The sequence below is a fragment of the Leiobunum rupestre genome, chromosome 10 (assembly GCF_980474605.1).
Source record: "Leiobunum rupestre chromosome 10, qqLeiRupe1.1.hap1, whole genome shotgun sequence".
Taxonomy (NCBI): Eukaryota; Metazoa; Arthropoda; class Arachnida; order Opiliones; family Sclerosomatidae; genus Leiobunum; species Leiobunum rupestre.
Genome location: NC_143393.1, coordinates 24,199,329 through 24,212,647, shown reverse-complemented (window position 1 = coordinate 24,212,647; position 13,319 = coordinate 24,199,329).

Below are 13,319 nucleotides of genomic sequence, written 5' to 3'. Positions count from 1 at the left end.
GAGCCAAACTAGGCAAGAAACAAAATTTTAAAGAATAATAGAAAGATAAAACGTCACTTCCTTATTATTTTTTTTTGGGGCTCGAAGCAAATCTGTAAGATTTTCATTTTTCTTCTTTTTTTGAAGTGTGACTTTGTAGAATCCGTTAACTTCGTTTTTATATACAGGGTGGAAGCCTCAGCCGTGGTCCAGCTCCGGTACTTCTCCTAGTACACCCGAGTGCTGCGGGTGGAACACTTCTACAGGCGCTGGTTGGCTAAAAATATACCAATGGGAGAATTAGAAACGCATCCTCCAAATGCTTTTTCGGGCGATTGGATAAAGATGCCATTGGTCTATTTGTGGAATACCAGCGCCTGTAGAAGTGTTCGACCCGCAGCACTCTGGTGTACTAGGCGAAGTAGCGAGGCTGGACCACGGCTGAGGCTTCCACCCTGTATATATTCTCTCGAGAGAATCATTTCTAAAGACTGTCATTTTTGTGACAATTGCGAGAGTGAAAACGAAACTGAGCTTGAAATGTAAAGTGTCATTTTATTTTTAATAACCTTCTTTCATAGTGCAGTCGAAATGATACAGTCACTATTTTGTATTGTTTATTTTTCGGAACTACAGAGCGATGCGAGATCCAAAAACTTAACTTCATCTATACATATTTTATACAGGGTGTTTCAAATGGTTATGCAAAAATTTGAAGGAGTTGTAGGGGGTGAGTTGAGAAGTATGCCTGTTTTTTTCCCCATTTTCCTACGATGAGTGAAAAGAGCACCAGAGAGCTTCAAAGTGTGGCTTACTAGCCCCTGGAAGTAGGCTGCAATAAGCGCAAAACCAAGAAACAGGGAAATGTGAACGTTAGGGTTTGGGTTCGTGTGGTCATATGTAACATAATCACTCATAAGTATGCCATAAAAGCATTTTCGTTAATGAAACCTTGTTCACGGGATATGACGTAAATTACGTCACTTACACCTCCGTGACGAAATATGCGTCATGAACTTTACTGATGGGAAACGGAAGTTGGTGAGAATTCCTCGCGCATTTCTGGCTTTGCCCATGCCAAATTTAGCTCGTGCCTCGCGATCACATGATTTCATTTCCATGGTAACCTTTTCTATAGCGCAAGGATTATAAGCATTTTTGCATTTTTGGGTCCGCTCAATGTACGTTCCGCGTGAAACAAGGTCTCATTGAATTTCTTCAATGGAAATATTATACAGAATAATACTTATGAGTAATTATGTTACATGGTGTGATAGGTAAAAAAAGACTTTGTAAACAAATCGAGGTAACCAGCGTAAAAATGTAAACTTAAACAGTGTTTAAAGTCGTACCCCTGAAATCGCATTTCCCTGCTGCTTGGTTTTGCGCTGGTTGCAGCCTACTTCCAGGGGCCATCTGTGGGCGATGCCGGACTTACGTTTTGATAGTAAAAACCTGAAACCATTGTCAAAGCTACAAAGTGGGCCTTAGATATCCGTGAATATCTCCCAGGTTATTAAGAGAAGCCGGCACATTCCTTTCGGCTCGGGGACCAAGTGTGTTACCTGGAACCATTGTCCGAGCTACTACACGGCTGTTAGCTATCTGTGAATGTCTACGAGGTAATGAAGAAAAGTAAGCACATTCCTTTCGTCTCGAAAACCACGTTCCAGTTTCGTCCTTGCTCTGTGGTACATGTACGTATATTTCAATAATAATAATAATAATTATAATTATATTAAATAATAAAATGAATAATTTTTTTAAAGGATTTGTTAGATCTGCTAATCCTCAAAACTAATTTTTAAATATTAGAATATCTAATCGTAGTAGGTGGTGCCATAAGCCTACCTAATCATAGGCTTATGGTGGTGCTTAATGAGTTTGTATTAAATGAACTGGTTCGTTAGAAATACCAGGTATGTATATGAAATGCATCTAATTTAAATCTAAAATATAGTGTTATGATACATTGTACAACAGCACATGTATGTAACTGTACGTTTGTACACGTATCAAATGGAAATCTGAAATTTAGTATTAAGATACATGATACAACAGCGTATGTACGTAACTATAAGTTTGTACAATATCTAATGTAAATCTGAAATTTAGTATTAAGATACATAGTTTACATACGTACGCTGTTGTACAATGTAACTGTACATTTTTACGGTATCTAATGGAAATCTGAAATTTAGTATTGAGATACATTGTACAACAGCGTACGTATGTAACTAATTGTTTTTTCTTCAGCATACGTAATACATTTGGCAGCAGTATACGTAACATTTTGTAGCAGTATACGTAACATTTTGTAGCAGTATACGTAACATATTTTACAGCAGTATACGTAACATATTTTGCAGCAGTATACGTAACATATTTTGCAGCAGTATACGTAACATATTTTGCAGCAGTATACGTAACATATTTTGCAGCAGTATACGTAACATATTTTGCAGCAGTATACGTAACATATTTTACAGCAGTATACGTAACATATTTTGCAGCAGTATACGTAACATATTTTGCAGCAGTATACGTAACATATTTTGCAGCAGTATACGTAACATATTTTGCAGCAGTATACGTAACATATTTTGCAGCAGTATACGTAACATATTTTACAGCAGTATACGTAACATATTTTGCAGCAGTATACGTAACATATTTTGCAGCAGTATACGTAACATATTTTGCAGCAGTATACGTAACATATTTTACAGCAGTATACGTAACATATTTTGCAGCAGTATACGTAACATATTTTGCAGCAGTATACGTAACATATTTTACAGCAGTATACGTAACATATTTTGCAGCAGTATACGTAACATATTTTTCAGCAGTATACGTAACATATTTTGCAGCAGTATACGTAACATATTTTTCAGCAGTATACGTAACATATTTTGCAGCAGTATACGTACTCATTGTACAGCCATAAACGTATTTGTACATTTTACATTGTATAACAGTGTATATATTGAACAGCATGTGTATTTTACCAATATTTTGTTAAGATTTTATGTATTGAATAAAAAATTTCGAAGTGTTTACAGTTTTCATGATGATCTACATCTAAGTTTTTATATTTAACATGGAAATCTAGGTGATATGCAATTTTTTTCAGGTTTAATATATGAAATTTCTGTTGTGAATACTATCTCAAGACTTCACGATTTCATTTAAGAGTAGGGTTTGAGAATTGTTGAATTATTATGTAACCTTATAAACATAGGTATGACACTATTCTACAAATTATAATTTTATTAATGATAGCCTGTTTTGTCCAAGACAATATAAATCATAACATTGCGTAGCAATATTTACTTATTTTATAAATCATATTTTCTCGACGTATTAGTTATGATGCATTTTGCCACCCACTAATTTTTCTGGAAACTAAAAATAACGCCCGGTGTTTGGGTTTGAATTTTCGCCGCCATCTTAGGGGCTGCCGCTGTCAGATTTGAATTGCGCGCCTTTTTGTTTATAAACAATCAGTGTATAGAAATGCCGAGCTCGTGATATAGATGTCACTAGTCTGTTAAAAGTTTTTAGTTTTACTTTTGGTACGTCATTTTTTTGTGTGTTTCATATAATAAATCAGTCTTTGTGAAAACCCGACTCGTCAATTCGAAAGCTAAACGCACGTTATATTTATTCGAGTACAGAATTCTAACAGGTTATGGGCTCGTTACGTTTTTACCGCGCAAATCAAGACGAAGTTTGATCGCATCGAAGAAGGAAAACATTATAAATATTACGAGTGTGAAGACGAGGCTTAGAAGTATGACGACTCAGACAGACGAGTTCAGAATCACCAGATTATCGTCAGAGAAGAGCAACTATCATGCATGGGCGATACGAACCAAAGCTGCACTGATGAACAAGGGAGTTTGGGAGGCCATTGATCCTGGATTTGGACCTGCAATGGCGCCAGCCGAAATAAAAGTAAATGACAAAGCTCTGTCCTTCCTATTCTTAGTAGTAGAAGATAACTATTTGGATGATATCGGAAGCCATATAAGAGCTAGCGATGCGTGGCATACATTAGAAGATATGCACACGAAATACGGACTTTTGCACGTATTACAACTACTACGGGACTTATTTAACATCAATAAGAAAAAGGAAGAACGTATGCAAACGTACTTATCTAGGATCATGGACCTGCATAGAAGACTCTCCTCATGTGGCTACGGCTTCACAGATAAAGAAGTGGCTTTAATAATGCTAATGGGACTACCAAAATCATATGAGAACCTCATTCTGACTTTGGAGCACGACATAAACAATATCACAACGCAAATTGTCAAGTCGCGTCTCGCTGTCGAGGAGAAACGACAAGATCGAAGGGACGTTGATAATGACATTGATAAAGAAGAAGTAAACAACCAAAAGGCGTTTATGTCTCGCAAAAAGGACGAAGATACAACCCCCAAGAAGAAACAATTAAAGAAAAAGTATGATCAAGGTATGACCAAATATATTAAATGTTTCTGTTGCGGCAAGTTTGGACATATAGCCAGAGATTGTCCTGAAGTAGAAGAGTTCAAACAGCTGAAAAACGAAGAAGGAAAACAGAAGAAAACAGCCAAGAAGGTGACCGATATAAGCAGCCACAAAGCCCTTTGCTCAGGCAACCGTCGAATGGACGATTCCAACAATCACACTTGGTTTCTAGACAGCGGTGCGACAGATCATATGTCATCCCAGAAGGCGAAGATGAAAAATTTCTGTGAATTGAAATCCTCAGTAGAGGTAGCTAATAGCGAATCGATATTAGTAGAAGGGAAAGGCACCCTGGAATTCAAACCAAAGTGTGAAACAGACAAATATACTATCAGACTAGACGAAGTTCTGTATGTTCCTGATCTAGACGGGAATTTGATGTCTGTTGGACGAATCGAAGAGCTTGGGTATTCTATTGAATTCAAAGACGGAATGGCAGTGGTAAAGGAGAACGACGAAGTTATATTAACGGCGAAAAGAGTGGGTAGACTATACAAAATAGAAGAAAACGTCGTAACACCATTCGTCAAAATAGCGAAGAAAGCAGATAAAGCGATCTGGCACAGACGATTAGGTCACGTACATTATGGCGCGTTAAGTCAAATACTTAAAGAAGGAACCCAAGAAGATTTTGAAGAAGATACGACTTGTCGGTCATGTATGCTAGGAAAAATACGTAGGAAACCCTTCCCAATAGGACAAACAGCAAGAGCGACAAGACCCCTCGAGCTAATTCACTCTGATGTGGTTGGCAAGATAAAACCACCTTCAAAGGGAGGTGCGAACTATGCAGTCACATTCATCGACGATTTTACAAGACATACCTCGATATTCTTTATGAAGTACAAAAGTGAAGTCTTCGAAAAATTTCAAGAATATAAGGAACGATCGGAAAACGCCCTAGGTTTGAAGATCAAAACCCTGCGAACAGACAACGGGGAATACATTAGTAACCATTTCGATGACTACCTAGTAAAGAACGGCATTGTACGGCAACTGACGATTCCGGGCACTCCTCAGCAGAATGGAGTCGCTGAGCGCATGAATCAGACTCTTATGGACGTAACACGATGTCTCCTATTAGACTCGGAAATACCGAAGCAGTTCTGGGCCGATGCCATGAATACCGCGTGTTACCTGCGAAATCGCTGTACATCGAAGTCAATCTCGAACCAGATACCCGAAGAACTATGGTGTGGGGAACCAGTGAAACTCGATCACTTGAAAGCCTTTGGGTGTAGAGTGTGGACAGTTAAGAGCAAACTAGAACGTCGAAGCAAACTTGATCCAAAGGGAGAGGAGACCATCTTCATTGGGTACCCAACCGGAGTAAAGGGCTACAAACTTTGGAACCCTGAAAGTGATAAAGTGTTTGTGAGTCGAGACGTTGTATTCAACGAAGACATTTACCCTATGAAAAGAAAGGAAGTATTGACTAATGAAGACATCTATCAAATAAGTGATGAAATCATCGTGTTCGATGATGAGGACAGAGAAGACAAAGTCGGCGACGAGGACAAAAAGGACAACGTCGATAACGATCAAACCCCCGAAGCCGAGAACGATATAAATGAGCTGGAAGAAGTACCTGAGTTCCAGGGGAAGCAATCGATTGCAATAAACGACGTTCTGGTAGAACCGGTGACGACGAGTTCCTCAGCCAAGGGTTCAGTGAGCCAAACCGAAAGTAAGAGAAAACACAAGAATTATAACATCGGCGATGTTCCACCTAGAAGATCGGAGAGGATTGCTAATCAAGAAAAGAAATGTTTGACGGCCTGTCAAACCTCGATGAACACGCTGGATCCTCTTACTCCGCAACAGGCAATGGCTGCAGAAGACGCCGAAGAATGGCAAGAAGCTATGAAAATAGAGATGGGTCACCTGAAAAACAATCAAACATGGGAACTTGTCCCCCGACCAGAAAATAGAACCGTAATTGGTTCTAAATGGTTATTCAAAAAGAAATACACTAACGACGGCACCTTGGAACGGTATAAAGCAAGGCTGGTGGCTAAGGGGTTTCTACAAACACCGGGAATCGATTTTACAGACACCTATTCTCCTGTAATGAAAATGAAATCGCTAAGAATTTTACTAGCACTAGCGGTAAAATGGAATTGGAAACTAAGGCAGTTAGATATAACAACGGCATACCTCAATGGAACGCTTCAAGAGGAAATATTCATGGAACAACCGGAATTGTTTGTGGATGAACGAAACCAAAACTACGTTTGCAAGTTGAAAAAGGCCCTTTACGGGTTAAAACAGGCAGGGCGTGAATGGAACAACCGTTTCGACCAATACCTCAAACAAGCGAAGTTAACACGATCGAAGGCAGATCCTTGCGTCTATTACAATCTTGAAGAAGGCATAGTATTAGGTGTGTACGTAGACGACACACCGATGATAACTAAAGACGACGAAACTGGAGATCGGTTCGTGAAGAATTTGCAAGGGGTTTTCGAGGCCCGCGATCTAGGGGACGCCAACAACATACTGTCAGTACGAATTCAGAGAGAACCGGACGGCTCGCTTTCCATTGATCAGACTAAGTACGTCGAGGAAGTGTTAGAAACATTTGGTATGGCGGAAGCGCGAGGTCTAATGACCCCTTTGGACCCCGGAACCAAATTAACGAAAATCTCTGATGACGATTGGACGAAGAGAGAACACGAAAGTAAACACATTCCTTACCGCCAAGCTGTCGGTAGCATTCTATACCTAGCCGGGTTAACCAGACCAGATTTGGCATATGCCGCTACGTACCTGAGCCAATTCAATGAAAGGCCTGCCGCGGAACATTGGTCAAGCGTCAAACACGTCTTACGTTACATAAAAAAGACGAAGCATTACAAGTTAACATTTCGTAATGACAGCACAAAACTGACGGCATTTTCCGACGCTGACTGGGCGAGAGACCAGAATGACAGAAAGTCATTTACCGGCTATGTCTTCTGCCTAGGAGGCACAGCTATTTCCTGGCGTAGCCGTAAACAGAAAACGACTGCACTGTCCACAGTAGAGGCCGAATATTTGGCCATGTGCGAAGCGAGTAAAGAAGCCATTTGGATGAAAGGGTTAATGTCGGAATTAAATGAAGAAGCGATAATCAGAGAACCAATTCAGATTAAAGTGGATAACCAAGGCGCTATTTGTTTGGCGAAGAACCAAAGCTCATCGGATCGAAGCAAACATATAGACCTAAGATACTTCTTCTTACGTGAAATGGTTGATGACGGGAAAGTGTCCTTCTCTTACGTACCAACGGGAGATAATTTGGCGGACATGTTCACCAAACCATTAGGAGCGCAACATGTGAAGAAACATAGCGCTGGAATAGGACTTTATGACTCAGATCCCGAGCACGTCAAGGGGAAGTGTCAGATTTGAATTGCGCGCCTTTTTGTTTATAAACAATCAGTGTATAGAAATGCCGAGCTCGTGATATAGATGTCACTAGTCTGTTAAAAGTTTTTAGTTTTACTTTTGGTACGTCATTTTTTTGTGTGTTTCATATAATAAATCAGTCTTTGTGAAAACCCGACTCGTCAATTCGAAAGCTAAACGCACGTTATATTTATTCGAGTACAGAATTCTAACAGCCGCCAGCGCCCCTAACCCCGTATGAGCGATTTGCGAACTATCCTAACTTTTAAAGTCGCGCAATTTAGGCTTAGGTCTCTTAAAACTGAAACACGCGCCACGCGTGCAAAACATATTTTTTGCGTCTTCAGCAGCGCGCGCTTTTACGTTGTTTTTCTGGCTCACCGACTTCTCACCAGGTGTCGCGGCGGACGCGCGCTTTTCGATTTCCCGAAATTTCTTTATTTTATGAAAAATTAACAACTCAATATTTTTTATGTGGTTTTCGCCATAAATTTTAGTTTTTAATGGGCTATAGGGTTATCTAACTGGTTAAAGCTTGACCGTTCCCCTTTAAGGACCTTTCAAATTTACCCACAAACCAGCGAAGCAAACACCAAACCCGTCGGCTGCAACCACGATTCTAGCTTTCTTTTGATTGGCCGCCACCCTATTTACATAATTTTAATTTTTAATTATGTTTCGCGAACGAAAGATGCAGATCAAAGTAAAATAATTTATCTTTTTGAACTCCTATACCGCTTGTATTAACTGAAATAATAAATTACGATTCCACCTAAAAGGTTTTTTCTTAAATTGATTCTTCCCAAACCGAACCATTATTTTTTATTTTCTTCATTAAATCCTTTGAACATTAAAAACCAATTTACGATTTGAGTTTGGAACCTCGATGGAATACAGATAGATGAAACACGCTAAAGTGTAGCCTATCTGAAAAAACTATCTTTAGGCTTTGTTTAGCGAAATTACTTTGTAAATTGGATATTTTTTTGGACTAAAATAAAAAAATAAATAGAAGATCGTTGTATTTAAAATTGTCTACGTTCCTTTGCTCATTAAGATTAAACTTTGTTAGAAGTGTATGCTTTTATTTATAAGACTACTTAGAACTTTTCCGAAATTAGACTAGTTATTTTCACCTTCGTATATTAGATTGTAAACTTTTCATAAATTATGGGTTGGTCGATAATTATCGATCGATAATTATCGATCGATAATTATCAATGATAATTATCACGATAATTATCGATATTTATTCGATCTGAAAAAATTATGATAATTATCGAATTAAATTAAAATCTCTGAAAACAGTTTTTAAAGTTTAATTTAATAATTATGAAAGCAATATACAGCAGTATTAAGTATTTATGACATTTATGTCATGTTTACAACTATCCAAAATGAATTTTAACAAATTTTAAAAATCAAACTTGAAAAGGCCATGTTGATTTGTTCATAATAATTTATCGGAACTATCGTTGATTTTTACAACTTAAATTACAAATATTCATAATTATCAAAAAAAATCCGATATTTATCCAAATAATCCGATAAGTATCCAAATAAATAAATAAATAAAATAAATAATCCGATAATTATCCAAATAATCGGATAATTATCAAATGATCGGATAATTATCAAAAAATTAGATAATTATCGTATAAATCGGATTTTTTTATTTTTTCCGAAAAAATCCGATTTTTTGCCAACCCGTTATGATGATAAATATGCTAATTCCTTCTGGCGATTACAATTGCATATCGTATTCTAGATTCCTAAATGTAATATTGACAGGGGTAAAGTTTAGAAATATTATAATACAAATTGTAATATTTAATAAGAGAGTGTTAAATTGGAGAAAATGTGGCTTCAACTATACATACATTCTTGATTACTCAATATGCAGCTTGTCAAGTTTCAAAAAAATTCAATTTAAAACTTTACTCGTTCGTAATCAATTTTTTTAGTCGACCGACTTCAAAACTAGTAAATTTAATATGAACTTTCTCTAAATTTAATAAACAGGGGAAACGCAGGTGTGTCCTCGTACGGGTTTAACATGTCTATTTTAATCAATAGGACAGCCTGTACCGCTACGTTCAGACTTTGAAATTAACCTTCCGAAAAACTTAAGACTAATCTTAAGGCTTAGAAACTTTCAATTACACCTTTTTATAAAAACTGTCAAGGGACCAAGTGCAAAGAAAAACCTGAGACTTTTTCCACAATGAGAAAAAACAAAAGAATAAATTCCAAAGTTTTTCAAAAAAAAAAGTCAAAGAGATAAGAACGTTCTATCTGCTTAATTAATTGAAAATACTGGATCATTGTTGACCCTTAACTTTAAAGCAACTCCCTTACTAATTAATCCAACTTTCTTCGTAATGATCGTACTAAATTAATAACAGATTTTTATGTGGCATTTTTCTTCTTAAAGGGAGTATAACCTCAACAGGGAAGGTGTAAGGGATAAAAAATAATAATGTATTTTTTTATAAGAATGGCTTAAGATAAAAATGTACGGGGTTTGTTTTATTTGGTTTGATAGGTAATAAATTGGCCTTTCTTTAAAGTAACATTGGCCTTCTTGTTTAGATGTATCGGGCGCGTCACTCGTGACGTAGAAGTGACGTTTCACTATGATAGCCAATAGACGCTAGCATAAACTCTATTTATGTCTTATTCAACTTGTTTAAAGTTAAACGCGCGCGTCTGGATATTTTAGCGTAAATAGGCTCGAGCGTTTTCGAGCATGCTCCCTGAAATTAAAAAATGCGTGAGCCTTTTACGCTAAAATATTAAAGAGCGCGTGAAACTTTTCAACAAGTTGAACAAGACACGAATTAAAATTTGACGAGTCGCCCTTTTTATAAAGATCTAACCTTCAAAACTGCGGAACTCCTACGTATCTCGTGACCAAAGCGATACATTAAAACAAGTTCGGCAAGCGTAATGACTTAATAGAAAGACTTATTAAAATTGGTTTGGAACACATTTACAATTTATACCCTCAATTATTTCTTTGAATTATTTAAAATAGACGTTTAAGTCACACATTTGCCATAGTTCTCTATACTGATAGCTAGGAGTAACAAACACAACACCCCACACAAGGAAAACGCAACCCGTCAAAAGTCGTGGATTTTCTTGCGTACATTTTTTATTGGCTAGACGCTTTAGTGCCTGCTGCCGTCGGAAGGGGAAAATTGGGAAATTGTCTTCCCCCCCGCCCGTAAAACGTTCAGCTTAAAGGCTCGTGACACTCGTCCAATGAAATTCGTACACAACCCTTCGTTAGCGTGTTTAAAGGCTAGCTGCGTTCTCCTTGTGTTTGTTGCTCCTAGCTGATAGTGCCTAATATATACGGTTTTTATATTATTTATTATATTTTTAAAACTTCTAAATAAGTTAACTTAATTTTATTTAATTTTTTTACAGGTGTGATATGAATTAATACGAGAAACAATTTTTTCGAATCGTGCAAGTTATTATTGACTTACTAATTTCAGCCTCAGCCTATTCAATACAGCGCGGTTATGAGGGAATCGTTACCTCATCTGGTGGCAGATAACGTTAACTAAACATTCACAGGGTTTAACCTAGTGTTGTTAATTTTCCGGAAAAATAAAATGCGGAAAAATTTAAAGAAAATTTTTTGCAAATCAGAAAATTAAAAAATTGAAACATAAATTACTTTTTAAGGGTTTTTAATGTTTTTAACTTTTTACCGATATAAAATTTCTAATATTAGTAAACATACTACAAAACATTAATAGTGTTACATTGTTAATCCGTTTAAAGCTAGTATAGAGGTTTAGTGTCACTTTTCGATTCGAAACAATTAGTCGAAAATGCCGCTTTATTTAAAATTGCAAACAATATTAGACTAATCAAGGAACGAATTTTTTTTCCCCGACTTACAACACTAGTTTAACCTTAAAAACGGTAATATTTCACAAGATCTGACAAAGTACTTGTTCTTAAGGGTAACGTCATAAATCTGAATTTCCGATCTTTTATTTTTATCTACTTAGCATATTGATTAATTAAAATGCGGGGGTTGTATTAGAAGGCCCTCCCTTCTCCCCCTGGTTTTTAGTCCTTTCAAAATAGATGATTCTAATAAGCCCGTGCTTGATCGGAATTTACTTTGTCGGCTCTTTCGCAGTAAAAATTTATTTTTAGTGGGTGTGTGTCTTCGTTGCATTTTCTCGGAGGAATTCGAGGGAGGATCTCTAAAAGAATGTCCCTTTTTTGGTCCTTTCGAAGATCTTGGTCCGTTAAACCTGGCATATCGTAGGAGAGCCGAAAATGGGTACAGCCTGCGGATGACGAGCGCGTTAAACTTGACTGTCTGTTAGACTGTTCATTATTTGAAGAATGGTGTTGGACATCTTTTCTTAATGCTCCATCATTCTTATCGCTCGCCTACAGATTGTCGTTTGTTTTTGAGGAAATTGTCGCACTCTTTTTAGAATATGTCGCGAGATTCGTACGTTCAAAAAGGGCCCAACTTACATTTTTTGTTCCTCCAGCGGATAATATAAGGAAAAACAGCCAATTATTTCCAAATTCTGTGGGCTTTTCCAGCTGTTATCAGAAAATAAAGTTGGCGATTGTATTTGGTGACATACCGGAAATATTTTGTCTTTTTTCGTTGGCGAAATTTATGACATCTTTCTATTGTTCGGCGTGACTCCGCGGCAGATGCTACTCCGAAACTTAGCGCTTTTAATATTGTCTCCAGTCTCTATGACCGATATTTAAGTCAATTTTCAACAGCGGCCAAGTTCTCTGTTATTAGATTCTTTGTAAGGTGCCCTATTAGAGAGGTTAAGATCGGCCTAGCATTCGTGTAGGTTAAACAGTCTATTCACGGTAAAGCTTCATTTATCCCCTCTCTCCTCACTGGTTTTCTATCACTCGCTCAACCTCTGTATTATTTATTCAGTCCCAATTTCGACTGGATTTGGTTTCCGCCTATAAATTAACCAGATTTCTTTCACCTGGTGCAATATATTTCGACTTTAAATTAATCCGATTGTTGTAGGGCTGCCGACTTAAACTTTTTTACGTTTTACATTTTATTGGTTTCATACGGGTGAAATTTCTTTCAAAATTTGTACTCTCCCGTTTCCCCATTCGACTTTTAATAAAACCTTACCATTTGTTCCCGGAAGTGTAGAAACAAGATGTCACGGACATTTAAGTACACACAATCCCCCCGATGTATTAACTTTATTTTAAATATTAAATTTAAATTTAAAAAAATTTCCAATCATCTTGTACATTAACTTAACAAACCCAAGATGAATTTTATCTAAATTGAATTTTTAGAGTTACCTGGTTTTGGAAACAAACTAGTGAAACGCGAACTGCGGCGAACACGTTAAATTAAATTAATTTTTAGACAAATATTCGAGTTACCTGGT